The following is a 13,832-nucleotide window of genomic DNA, read 5'->3' on the forward strand; positions in this document are numbered from 1 at the left end:
TCTCCGAAATTTGTGTGCGCCGAATCTCGTTATTGGGTGGACCGAACGCATCTATGCAAATTTCTCGGTTTCCACTGTCGGAAATTACGAATCAGTCTCGTATAAAACTATGATGTACACCTGCTCATAATTGCTTCGAAATAATGACGAAATTTCGTAATAACGAAAAAAAGTATTCGACATAAAATCATATTTACATGCGCGCGCAGTCGTTGAAACATTTTTAATATTGAGACCAGCTACGAATTCCTGCTTTTTAATTAGTCTGAATAGAAGAAAAATCATTCGATGGAATCCTGTTCGTTCGGTCCAAACGTAAACCACTTTTCGCAACCGAACTTCGTCTCTCAAATCCACTGCCCAGGCAACAACGGTCCTGGCCAGTCGATCGTAAAAATCACGAAGATCACGTAAAATTAATCACTAAATCTCAATCAATGAAGATTCGTTGAAATATTTTTATCTTATGGAGATGCATGTACGATAAGGCGCAACTGTAGCACATCCATTTCACGATAATCGACGAGAGCAGAAACGGAGGGGAAAGGATTGTGGTCGAAGGGGTGGCAAGGCTGGGGTTCCAGTGTCAGAAATCAACCGGATCGAAGCGAGTATATATAGCACCTACGATTAATAACAATTATCTGTATAGCCTTGTGCGCGCCAGTGTATCCATCGATTTTCCTCCTCTCTTCTCCGCTTTTCTCTGTCGCTCTCGTGGCCGTTGGCTCTTTACACTCGGGGGTGACCGCCCTCGCTCGGAAAAGCTCGCTGTGCCGCGGGGTGGCGCCTCCGAGAGTTTCATGCCCGAGCTTTTGACACTCTACGACGGGAGACCGTCGAGTGCATTTCGTCTCGTCCGGGTTAACATATTGAGTTTTCCAAAAGCAAAATACCGAGAGGACGAAAGACTTTTTACTTTTTAGTTTTGTTTTTCCAAGGATGAAAAATCGACGATGATAAAGTTTATTCGAGGACGGTGATCGTCCCTCGGTCGGTGGTGACAGTTTGGTACGTTTTTGAAAATATTTTGAAAGAGAATTGAATTCTCTTTTGCCGCAATATTCGTGAGGCCGGAAGCAACGCCGAGGGGATGAAATAAAACGTGCTTACAGTGCAGTGCGCCAATCGAAAACTCCCTTCCGGTTCATCCACGTGCTTCACGGAGGTAAAAAGCTCCGCATCGTTCACGTGGAACGCGACGAACGCTCGGACGTCGATTCTCGTCGAACTAACGCTCCGAAATGAGCTAAAAAAATCTTCGACACGAAATACAGAAATAAAAGAGACCCGAAGTTCAACCTCGGGAAGAAGGGTGAGGCCCTTCCCAGCCAAGTTTGCTCCACGCATAAAGTTGCCCATCGACAAATCCGATAACGCAGCAGCGCAGGAAAATAACAAAAGGTAAAAACGAGTCTCACAAATCGAGTGATAACGGGGAAGCAACAAAAGGAAGGGAAAGGAGAAGCGAGAGGGAGAGATATTCGCACACATCGTCGGAGGACATTCGAAACCGTGAAAAATTAATTTCGATTGAAAGGCAATAGGCGGCTGGGCAAAGCACCGTCGAGCTCTATAAACAATATCGTCGATGCGCGGTTCGAGAGTCGCGGTTACGCTCCTGTGAATTGAGAGATAGAAAACGAACGCTGCGTGTGCGTGGATCCGCGTGTACGTGTGTGTACATTCGAGTGATAGAATTTCAACGGAGTGGGGGAAGGTACAGGGGGTTGGTGAGTGCGTGAAGGTTCAACTACGATAGAGAGATAAAGAGAGTGAGGGGGCTTCGAGAGGGGAACCAACGGCCCCGATATCCCGTAATTAAAGCGTTCCAACACGATTCCCGGCTGCGCCGTACGTGCATTAAGTATTTACACGTATGTAAATCGATATACAAATCTATCCGGTCGCGCACAGATCCGTCGTAATAGGCACATCCGAAGGCCGATTTCCCTATGCGAGACTAGTCGTTACCGGCGGTTTAATACCGTTGAGTTAATAAAAAAAAGTGAGGAAACACCTGTCCGTGCGGTGATCGAGCGAATCGGTGAATATTTAATCAGACACACCTCAGTGCGCGTTAACGAAGGGAATCTCGTTAATAAAATTATCCCGCGTTTACTCCCTTCTCCCGTTTAATCAAACGTACGTGCACCGCGGTGTCACATCGCGCTAATTAACATCCCTCTTCGTCTCGTGTTTGTACGCATCGTTTGTGGGACTCGTCTCGATTTACGGTAGACTTTTAATCACATGCGAGCGTCGTCGCGACTGATTGAAAGTCACAGGAACCGCCTCTCGAAAGGCGGCTCGAGCGAACGGTGTGCGACTCCAATCTGAGGCATTTCCGGTTCTCGAAACGACGATCCCGCCTCAGATCGGAGTTGACTTTGATCCTGTATCGATTTAAGTCATTTCTATTCGGCAGATCTGAACGCGATTCGAATTGCAACAAAAGAACGCAAGCCTAGCTCCTCCCTGTTGGAATCCGGAACGAGATTCCTCCCGAAAAAGCAACTCTTTCAAAAAGACATTCGCTCCAACTATTTTCACAGAAACTTTGTCCCCGACCTCGTGTCTCCTTTTCCAGAATATTTCCCCCAATTTTCGGATGAGCTTCAATGGAGTGCGCTACATTTTAGGTGCAATAGGAATCGCTCGAGCCGGGCAAATGTATGGACACACGTTTGCTGCACATCCGAATAAAGCCCGTATAGATATACGTATGGAAGTTCGGAGTACGCGTGGTTGAGGCTTCAGCTCTCACGTCAGTAGTCAAAGGTTTCGTACAGCCAGACGCGAAGTCGTGCATGAATAACGTACACGGATCTCTACACGTGCCTATAGAGAGAGCCCACGTCGTGCGTACCTTGCGTGAATTCGCACTGAGAAACAGCATCCGAAAATGGGAAGCCTCGTGTGTGAGAAAGATGGAAATCCGTCGTCGCTGCAGTGTCAGTAAGTTTGGTCCAAGTGAATTTGCGGGGATGCTGGAAGGAGGATCTTAAGAGCTCGTGCTATTGTACAAGCCGACGAAAATATATCTGTACGAGGAGGAGTAAGAAGCTCTGAATTAATTTGCGACTGTGGCAAAGTGAAGTGTTTCTATGGGTTCTCCGCCTCACTCACAAATCCTGGGGTGTTGACTCAGTGCCACGAGCCGCCAGTTGATCTTTGCGCTTCCCCACAAAAATTTTCACTCTTCCTCTTTCCTCGTACCTTCACCTTCGTTTGTTTGATTTTTTCATCCGACACAGGCTCGCAAATATCGCGGAGTGATCGTGCGTGTGGTGTGACTATGTATCGACTTTTCAACTTGCTCGTCGTTGTGGACTATTCGGCTTGACGTAAGTGATCTTTCAACTCAATTTTCTGCCTCCCTTACGCCCTCTTATTTTCACTCGTTCGTCAACTCTGCTGTCTATAATAAGTGGCGGAGTATCGGTGGAATACTCTTCGCATTTCACCCGCCCACTCGTCTCGAAAACAATAACTTTTTTATACCCCTGTACTCGGTTTTATGCGCTGGTGATAAACGGAGAAATATAATTTATGAAAAACCAATCACCTATAAAAAGCCCTCGCGCGGAGTCTGTTTTTCATCTTATATCCGACGATACTTCAATTCCTGCTCGCGCATACATTCGCATCCCCAGCGAAAAAAAAAAAATACGGACGGTCGAATATTTTTCATTTGCTTCGTGTTTACGGCGTTAACATTCACGCGAAATATGAATGGGGTCTGACGAATTTTGGAATTGCAATGGAATTCAGTGTCCCGCGTTGCATGGTTAACGGACATTGAAACGAATGGCCTAATATTCAATGCTGGGAATATAATAAAAAGGAACACAGCCATACCGCGTGCGGACGTACACTCGTAGCTCGCTATCAATTCGTTTTCATGAAATCGTTTACGAAACGGGGATCCACGTCCGTACAATATGTGTGTGTTCACGGTTATGTCATTCTCTGATGCACTCTTCAGGTTCGTTACCAAAGAAGTCTTGTTTTTTTGTCGGGAAACAGCGAGGGGGGAGGGGCGAGTGAAAAAATGGATAAAATACGAAGCACTGGAAACGCGATACCAGAAACTGCCTATGATATGACTCCGCAACGGTACCGTTCCTCTGCAATCCCATTTCGAGTGATGTACCGTGCTGTGAAATAAAATCGGGTGCAAAAAAAACCTGACGTTCGAGCTCCCAGCCGACCCCCCCCCTTTCTCTAGCCCCTCAAACGCGTTACGGACGGACCAATTTAAAAAATGTAAAGCCATCGACCAACGCTCCCATCACTCCCGTGATATACACGCATTTTTTTCCTCTTTCACATTTTCGCTTATTCTACTCCATCGCCGCGGTACGTCCCATAATGCACAAATGCTTCAAATATATTTTTTAAACAGCATCCGTACAGGACGTCACTGAATTTTGAAAACAGAACGAAACGAGCGCGGCGCAACTGTGAAAACGTTGCCGGAGTTTCCATGGAAATCGGCTCCCTGTTTCGGTTTTTTTGTAACTTGCGTGACAGTGCATTCGAAATAGCATGAACCAACGAACGTTTTCACCGGACGCGACTCATGACGCACTATGCGAACGCCGTTTTAAGGGGGGGTCCCGCCTTAAAAAGTCAAAAACATCGATTGTTTTCGGGAATGTTTTTATGGACGGAAATAACTCTCGTCAGCGAACTTTTCGGTACAGTTTCAAGGATACTTCAGGAGTAGAAAAACATTTTTTAATGTGAGAAATACTAATTTGTACATGGCTCATGCGTCGAGTAGGATTGTCGAAGCTTCTCAGCTGCGTGTACGATGTGGAGATCGTAATTATTGTTTGCTACGAAAATTCCAAATTTTTTTTCCATTTTCATATATTTTCTTTCCATATAAACCTATAAAAACCCGAAAAAATTGTGAAATTCTATACTTTCAGCGAGTTTGAAATAAAAAATGTTTCTAAATAAAGAAAATATCGCTTCAACGTGCTGCAAATTCATTGCTTTGTGCAAACGAACTTGGACGTTGTTTCTCATACGTCAAAATTTTTTTATATTCAAGAATCTTTTGCCTTTCAATTGATAACAGAAAGAAGGGGAAAGTCCAATGATCGAAATGTCGTTGGCAAAAAAGACGGAATTCACTGCATTTATCGAAAATTTAATAAATCTTTTGGCCCTCATCGCGGCTCATGCATGGATTTGAAAAGCTATTTTGAAAGTTGTTTGTGTCGATATATGCGTGTTGAACAACGAAACGGAGCTGGGTAGTGAAAACAGATAAATATTTCGTGTTCGTTGGGCCGAGAAAATCAGGGTTTCCGGTATCGAGAAAAAACGCGGTTGAGGTTTGTGTGCGCGAATAGTAGGGAGAGGAAAATGATGGCACGCGGGGTATCGCGATTCAGATGGAAAAAACCTGTGAGAGAGCTGTCGAAAAATCGCAGGGGCGGCAGAAACGTGTTCGTCGGGATCGGGGCGTGATTCAGGAAAGCAGGAAGTTGCTACTGGGAAGCGCACGGGCGGTGCCAAGACCATTTCAAAAGAGTTACTAGCGACGCTAATATCAGTAATACCGGTGAACCCCCGCAACCTCTTCCCTATTCCCCTCATCTTCCAGTTGCCATTTCTCCCTTTCCGCACTTGCCACGGAATTGAGGATAAAATGGGCCATCCGAATGTAAAAGTGCACGACCGCTTGTAACTTTTCATAAGCTCTGTACACGCGTATCGTGCACCAGTTTTTTTCGTTTCGAATATAAAAATAACCGAGGTCAAAAAACCAAGGAAGAAAGAGGAACGAATGACGCCGAGATTCATCTTTTTTCACAAATTTTGTGTGCTCTTTCGAGACGCTAAAGTGTCATGAGTTTCCAAAGAAACCCGGTCATTCCCGGAAGGTTGGCTTGAAACGAAATTCATTTTCTCATTCCTAAATGTTTCAAAACTGATTCTTCATTCCTTGAAATGAAGTATTCGAAGAAGGCAGTTTCCGCTCTCTGCGAAACTGCTCTGTAGAACGGAAACATTTGATTTGAAAAGTTATTGAAAAGTGACACGCGGATGGAAGTAAATTAACTCGATTTTCCTCGGTATTTGCATTCGTGTATTTGCCGCTACGTGGAGCATCACAACGCGATATAAATACGAGCCAATTATAAATTTAATGACTGAGGAATAAAGAATTCGTGTCGTATATTGAAACTCATTAGGAGGATGCTTGTTTGTGTTGGAAATGGGGAAATGAGATTTTCAGAGGGCGTTCATTTTGCCCCTTGTTTCATCTCTCGGTGGCATCGAGGCTGGCGTGCGCGCTGCTTCGTTCCTCCCTTTTTCCCCAATTCCCCCAAGCTCCGTGTACCCCTGTGGCCTCTTTCATACTTGCTTCCAGGCTCTCGCTGGCCCTGGAAACTATCCAACGAGATATACACCTCTTCTCCTCACCGCCAGACGCTTCAGAGTTTATCTTTATCATTTCTCGCTTTTTACTCTTTTTCTAACTCTATCGTGCAATGTTAAAGAGGCTTAGGCTTCGGTGAGATTTAGTGCAACCAATAAACATCCGCAACTTGTAAAGCTAAGCGAGCAGGAGTGAGCTCGGATGTTGGTTGGAGCCGGAGCTGCGGATATAAGCTGCGGAGAGTCTCTGATGTGTGGCGCGTGTGTGTGTGTGTGTGTGTGTGGAGCGATTCAGGGACGAGGGAGGCTGGAAAAAAGATGGGCGAGAATCGAATCTGTGTGGAAATCGGTAGAAAATGTGTTTGGGCGAGTTATAGCGATCGAATCTTCCGGGACTTTCACTTAATTTTACTTATGGCTTTTTCGATTTCTCACTTTCCTCGAAGCTTTTGTTCGACTTTACTATTTTGTTTTTTTTTTTCATTTTTTTTTTTACTTTTCCCTCGACTTCTGCCAATATTTATGTGTTGTGATTCCGATCAAAAGCTTCCGATCTCAATCGTCGTTTATAGCAATCTTTTCGGATCATCAATAGTCGAGTCGAGAACGGTCTCCGGTCCGGATGGAACGAGGAGGATAGACGAGAGAACGGACGAGAAAGGATAATGTCGCTCCATCGCGAGGCGATTGGAAATATTTGAATAAATCAATATTGGTCGGTATTACAACGGATATTTAATGTTTGTTCGCTTTTCGCTGTGATAGCAGATTAAAGTATTTGAATGGAATAAAAATCGAAGCTCCTTCCCATCTTTTCTCCCCTCCACCTCCTTTTATCGATTTTATTAATGACTTTTATTTTTTTTATTTCTTTATCGAATCGTAATACATTCAATAGTCAAATATATGGCTCATTGACTCGCAGAAAATATCGGGTACGTGCGGATATTTGCCAACCATTCCAGTCCTATTTCTTTCGAGTTTGTTCGAATGAATTTTTCCCCATAGAATAGGGATATTGCTCCTTCAATTCGAGGGACAATTCCGTCGAATTAAATCCGCCATAGCAATGAAAAATTTTAATTCGATTCGAATCGAAGAGAAAAAAACGAATAATAACCGGGATTGAAAGACGCTGCTTCGAGTGAGAGATCCGACGACGCCATTTCTTTCTCGATGACCAGCAAAGAACGGACGGCAAACAAAAAGAACTTTTGAATTTTCTACTCACTCGACCTTAGGGCTTATACTTACTTTATAGATTTGTCTCTCTCTCCGCCGCACTTGAGAGCCCCTTTGACTACTTCCGACACTCGGAAGTGCCTTCTCCTCGCAGCCCCCTTTACATTCCTCGATCCTTTTCGAATTCATATAATCTCTATATCTATACACATACATGGCCATCCCAAAGCTTCTGTTTTCGTATAAACTTCAGCTCCGGGTCCTTCAGTAGCTCCATTCGCAAATTGAGGGGCGACGTTGTCATCGCGAGATAAAATTTCTTCAAAGAACCCTCCTGCAAACTATTCGAGATTATTCCTTATGAAAACTTTTCAATTCGTTCACTTCTGTCATCAGATTCGTATTTGCTCGTTCATTTTTTTTATTGCGTTCTTTATTACCAATTTACAAAAAGTCATCTGGCCGAGATGAATAAATTTATACGAAGACAACTATATCTCCAAAAAAAAGTCAGCGCACAACGCCCCATTTGCGAAAAACGCTGCGAGCGTGCAAACTCGAAATTATCGCGGCCGCTCCGAGGGACGATTTATCATCATCCATCATCCGTTATCATAATTTTCGTATATAATCTCAAATTGAAAACACGGCTTTGCGTCCATGTTCAACGCTCAAGTCTCGGCCGGGAGTCTGTACGGCTTTTCAGCTATTGCGCACTCGCTCGATGCCGGTGAACTACACCGAGATAAATAATGCACCGTCCGCTTCTCCTGTAGGGATAGCCTGATTTTGTGGATACATTCGAGTGAATCGTCGACGCTGAGCAGAGCTCTGGCGAAGTTCGTTTATGCGGCATGGGACGCATTGGCTTATCAGGCAAGCGCATTCCGAGGCATGATTCAGAGAGAAGAGAGTATTCACAGAAGATTATTAAAGATTTTTCGATTAGCATATTCCATCAGGAATGTGTCGAAAGAAATGAGCTTCCTGAATACGAGAATCGTCAGATTGTGCGTGAAATCATTCCACAAAATGCATGACCTTCTTCCAGCCTCGTGAACTCGTGAACAAAAATCTCCCCGAAATTGACGGCTCCGTGACAGTCGAAAAGCAACAGAACGGCCGTTATTCTCCTGTCAAACAAAACAAAGTGAATAAATAAAAATGATGAGGGGGAGAGAAAAAATATCGGGGAAAACACGAATGAATTTTTCACTCACTGGAGAGTGAAAAAAGCGGAGAGTGACATACATAATATAAAGTGGTGCAGCGGGGGAATTACAGTAGGTCGTGTGTGACGATAAATAGAGCGTGGAACGTGTCGGCGAAGGCGAGGGAGTTGCTGGCTGGTTGAAGGGTCGCGAGCAGCCGGGGAGCCGAGCATACAAAGATTTTAATATAAAATGCCCCGCCAGCCGGAGCGCACGGCGAGCCCGAGTTCCGAAAGATCCTCTGCTCTCTTGCCCGCTTTTTTCACCGGCTTTTTTCCACCCCCACTCCGACACGGGGAAACGGTCCAAAGTACCTGCGACAAGCTAACTATTCCGTGCATGTACATATACGAACGAAGAGTGAAAGGGCGATGCGTGTATCATCCGTGAATATACTTTTCCTCGGGGATCCCTCACTCCCGAGAAGGGGAACTCTGGCGCTTACTCAAATTTTCTAACCTCTCACTACTACCCTCTCACTTTTTCTATATCCTTCGCTTGTCCTCCAAACACACGCATTTGTCCCTGCTTTCGGCCCGGTTCACTCAAACGTTCATGCTAGCCCGTACGTAACGTCTCGAGATTTGAAATCCAAGCGAATCTGAACTCTATTCACCCCAAGAGAATATTTATCACTCATCTCACGAATAGGGTGTGTGTAAGCGTTCGTATAAATAAAACTAAAGTGGCCGTATCCCTGATGTTTACTATTTTCAGAAGCTCCGTCCGAGTACTCTCCTCTTCCTCGGAGATTGGTCAAATATTTTCTTCGAAGATTTATTCGGAGACGAGCCGCATCGAGGATAAGCTCGAGCGTGTGATTGGAATCCAACAGCAATTATTACGTGCCATTGCTTTTTTTTTGGGTCTTCCGAAGGCCCGCAGTTTCCCCAGATTTATCAGATAGAATGCATAGATTCTCGAGTGTTCAGTCGCTTATGTTGGTTCGTTGTTCAACGATTTTGAACGAATGAATAATTTGCTCAGATCGTATGGTGAAGATTGTTATTCAACGCAGCGAATGTTTTGAGGGAATGCTGAATTCGTGTTATCCATTAAAGGCAGGTGATAAATGGGATACGGACTGTATGTGATACTTTAATTATATGGAGATTGCAGGCTGTGCGAAAGACTTACTCAGATGAAACGGTACGCAAAGGAAGGGCAGAAGGAAACGAGGATTTTGGGAAGCCTCGAAGCTCGCTCTCTCATAAGATCATACACAGACTTCCATTTTGAGCAAGGGAATTGAAATTAATTAAGCAACATAAGTTGAAGAGAAGACAGAATTGCGGGCAGGAAGGAATATGATATCGCAGAGAAATTCTCTTCTGTACGAGTGCGATAGTCAGCTCGTTAAAGGATTTCGTGCTAATTGGAAGATATGAATGAAAAAGTCTAGTCGGGTACTCCATCAGGCACGTTTTAATTCTTCGCTAGTGAAACTTTGTACAGTCTATGAAACAAAGGGAAGCTTTTGATGGAGATATCGTACAAAAATATACGGGACAATGTGGATCGAGTGCTCGACGAGACAAAATCGCGTCGAGATAATGGGAAGCGATTTTTCGAGTGCTCATTAAAGGGCCCTTTGATAACGCGATATTGGCAAGCCTTTTTTTGGTTTCTTAATTTATTTTTCATGCTGTCCAATCTATGAAGTTTCCCCTCGGTAAGGATCAAAAGAGCAAAAGTTCGCTTTAATTCCCCACGTTGCTTCACGTTGCAGAAAGTTTCGTTTCCAGTTCCATACATCGAGGTCCGAGGGGCGGCGATAGTCATCGATCCAAATAAGTAATGTGCGTTTCCAGGGCCGGAAAAAGTCGTTAAGACGACAAATTAATCCTCGCAGCTTTCATTGCGCTGACTCCCGTAGCTGTCTTCGATTATTTATAAGAATTCGATATCGGTTAACGCCAAAGTCCTTTCGCACCGTCGCCAATGTGGTATCGACGTTTACACGAATCGAACTCGACTACTCGACGAATTTAGGAGGTCATAATCTTTTATTAACGACTGCGGCTCCCCTTAACAGGTGGCCCGTGATTGTTTCCCCTCGGCTCCTTCTCCAGCTCTCTATACGTTCTTTCTTCGGCGAACACACACTGTCACGAGATGGGACGGTTTCGCGGTGATCTCGCCTACGAAACATGAGGTCAAAGGTCGAAAGAGTCAGATACGGGAAAAAAAGTACTTTCGTTTAAAGAAAAATGTCAAAGTTTTGTCATCAAATTTCCGAATGTGGCTTCTGCACTGGATAAACAGCAACGGAGAAACAAAATCGGATTTAAAGGAGGAAAGCATCGTGCCAGGCGAGGAAGAGGAACTGAAAAATGTGGAGATTATTATACTCGTTATTTCTCAATTACTCGGGAGTGCACTTTGCTCTCGTCCTACATTCAAGTCTACATTCTTCCATTGCTCACCTGTCCTGTCCATGTGGTGTAGTGACTATTTTTCACGAAAATTATGTATAATGGTCGTCTCATCAGATCTTGCGAAGCATGCCATTAGCAAATGACGTGTTCGCAGGGTATTTTGTACTTTTGAGTTTGAGGCATTTTCGTCGTAGATTATATTTTCGTCGCTGGAGGTTATGCGCAGTTGGTTCGATACCACGGCAATCGTGATATTTGCATCTTTGATACAAAAACTCATTTAATTGTGTCTCTGGCATCGATCGCGTGTCATTTGCATGAAAATAATTTTCACGAATTTTTCACGAACGCTTTTAAATTAATAAAACGTCGGGACACAAAGTTTCATAAAAATAACGATATTAGTCGACGTTATTTTCAAATTAATCATTTTTCGAGTCCGCTTCGCGGATTTAACGCTTGCATAGAGCTTCGGGGGCAGATGGGGAGACTCGTTATTTTTCGTTTTTGCCATCACAGCACTTTTTCGTACCAGTAAGCAGAACGCGGTAGAGTTTTTAATAAACTTATCATCGTATTTTTATCATGACTCGATGAACTTTTTTTAAGGGTCTTATGGCTGATGAAAAGATTCTCTCTTTTAATGATCGCGCTTCTACGCTTTATCGAGATTTTTTAGAGGGCGCAGCGAGGCTTCTTTCTCTCAATTTTCCAGATTACAGAGACTCTTTTTACGCCTCTCATATTCCTCCAACTTTTATTTACCTATTCTTTATGTATGCGGAATAGCGGAAATATTTGGCCAAGAGTTTTCTCTCTTTTATATTGCCTCTCGTCTAACCAGCAGAATCTCGAGGAATATCGTCAGAGAAAAGCCACAGCTAACATCGCTCTCTTTCTCTCTCGGTTTCGCGGACTCGCCGCGCTGCCTCTTTGCCCATGTTTGACTTAGAAAAAGGGTTTGTTTGTATGCTTGATGTATTTCGCGAAACGCGATACCTCGACGAATGAGTGCAGAACAAACTACGGATTGACAACTGGGTTAGGTATACACCAAGGGAGGAACGAGAGAAAGGCAACGCGAGTCGCGCGGAGAGCGGTGAAGAGAGCGAGGGAGAAAGAGCTCCGAGCTCGACACAATACAATTTGTGAATATACGCACATATTCAAAAGACCTCACACGAACACGATCCGCCATGGAGACAAGAGCAATAGCACCAGCTGAAGCGTAATAATTGACGTAACGAAGCTTGTTTTCCCCATATTTGTGTTTACCAGGAAAATTCGAACGGAAATAAACGATGGTGAAACAACATTTTCAAAAGTTAAGCATATCACGCTCTTTTTCACATGCTTTTTCAACTTTTTCGTGGATTTAAAAAGGAAGAAAAATCACTCTATCGAAGTGGATAACGTCACTGGCTCGGGATGACTGTTCGCGAAAAAATATCTGGCTCTGCAATCATGCACTGCCTCAAGGAAAATCACTCGAATCTAATGGAAATCAAAAACTCCAACTTTAAGAGCAGACATTTGGAAATATGCTAGAAATATACAGCGTGCATCTATTCCCGAAATTATTGTAGGATCTACGGTCTAGTTGTCGAGAAAACAATTAACGAAAATCTCATTTTTTGGAGGGTCTCACATTGGCTCTTATGGCAGGCATACTTCCTGTGCGACGATTTGGATTTAGTGAAACAGAATCCTTCCAACTTCAATAAGAGCCAAGAACGAGAATAAGAAAATATAATGTTTTTAGACAACAATGAGCCTTGTTACCGGTGAAAATCACTTGGGATTGGAAAAAGAAAAACACTAATTTGAGGTTAACGAGTAATAACGACACAAACGGTGGAAGGTTTGATGACGCATGAGCCAGCTGGTTTAAAGTATAGATCTGCATACTCATATGAATAGAAAATGGCTGTTATCACATTTTCTTTGACGATTTAACTACGGAAGTATTTTAAACGCTATAATTATATTAAAAATTGATCAATATCAACAACGAAGATACACATAATTATAATAATTGGGAGAATAAATTTAAATCGTTTCTTTGATCATGGAAAGAGCAGAGTTCAGTTGCTTTTTTGAATCACAAATAACGCATGATCCTCCTTAAAGAAGAGGCAGCGAAAGAGAGAGCGAGGGAGAGAAAGTGCTAAAAGGATTAAATCTTGATCACCAGCAACTTGTTGAGTACGACTTTGCTTCTTTAGTTAATTCCAAGCCTCTTAATTCTTCCCATTTGCGCATGGAACTTAAACCTATTTTGCGTACTCGAGAGCTTTGGAGTATCGTCACTGTGAATTCAATATGTTGAAGCTCCTAAAGTCATTCAGTCGTCTACCTTCGTCGTAGTAGTAAAATTTTATCGGTTCGCATATACACCAATGTGATTCTATGAAGCTTCTTGATGCTGGGTAGTTATCATAGATGCTCGATTCGGATAAAGATTTTACAGTCTTGTTGGATCCTGTGCTTGTGCCGAAAAACTTTGATGCTTCCAAAGCTTTCAGTTTTTTTTCTAGAAGTAGTGTCTGATGAACAGTTTTATGCCGAGGCCATTAGGCTTCGCGGATCTCAATTGTGCATTTTCGGTCGGTTAGGCAAAACGAATTTTTAGGTATGACGATGGCTCGATGATCGAATC

General features: G+C 43.5%; 1 long non-coding RNA gene across 2 annotated transcripts in view; it reads left to right on the forward strand.

Annotated features, from left to right (window-relative positions):
* Positions 1-836: 836 nt before the first annotated feature.
* The window catches only part of LOC122411112 (uncharacterized), a 144,004-nt gene continuing 131,008 nt past the window's right edge, over positions 837-13,832 (forward strand). For both annotated transcript variants that reach the window (XR_006261085.1, XR_006261086.1), the window contains exon 1: positions 837-3,347. This is a non-coding gene — a long non-coding RNA (uncharacterized lncRNA). The remainder of the gene's footprint in view (positions 3,348-13,832) is intronic.

The sequence above is a fragment of the Venturia canescens genome, chromosome 5 (assembly GCF_019457755.1).
Source record: "Venturia canescens isolate UGA chromosome 5, ASM1945775v1, whole genome shotgun sequence".
In the NCBI taxonomy this organism is placed as follows: Eukaryota; Metazoa; Arthropoda; class Insecta; order Hymenoptera; family Ichneumonidae; genus Venturia; species Venturia canescens.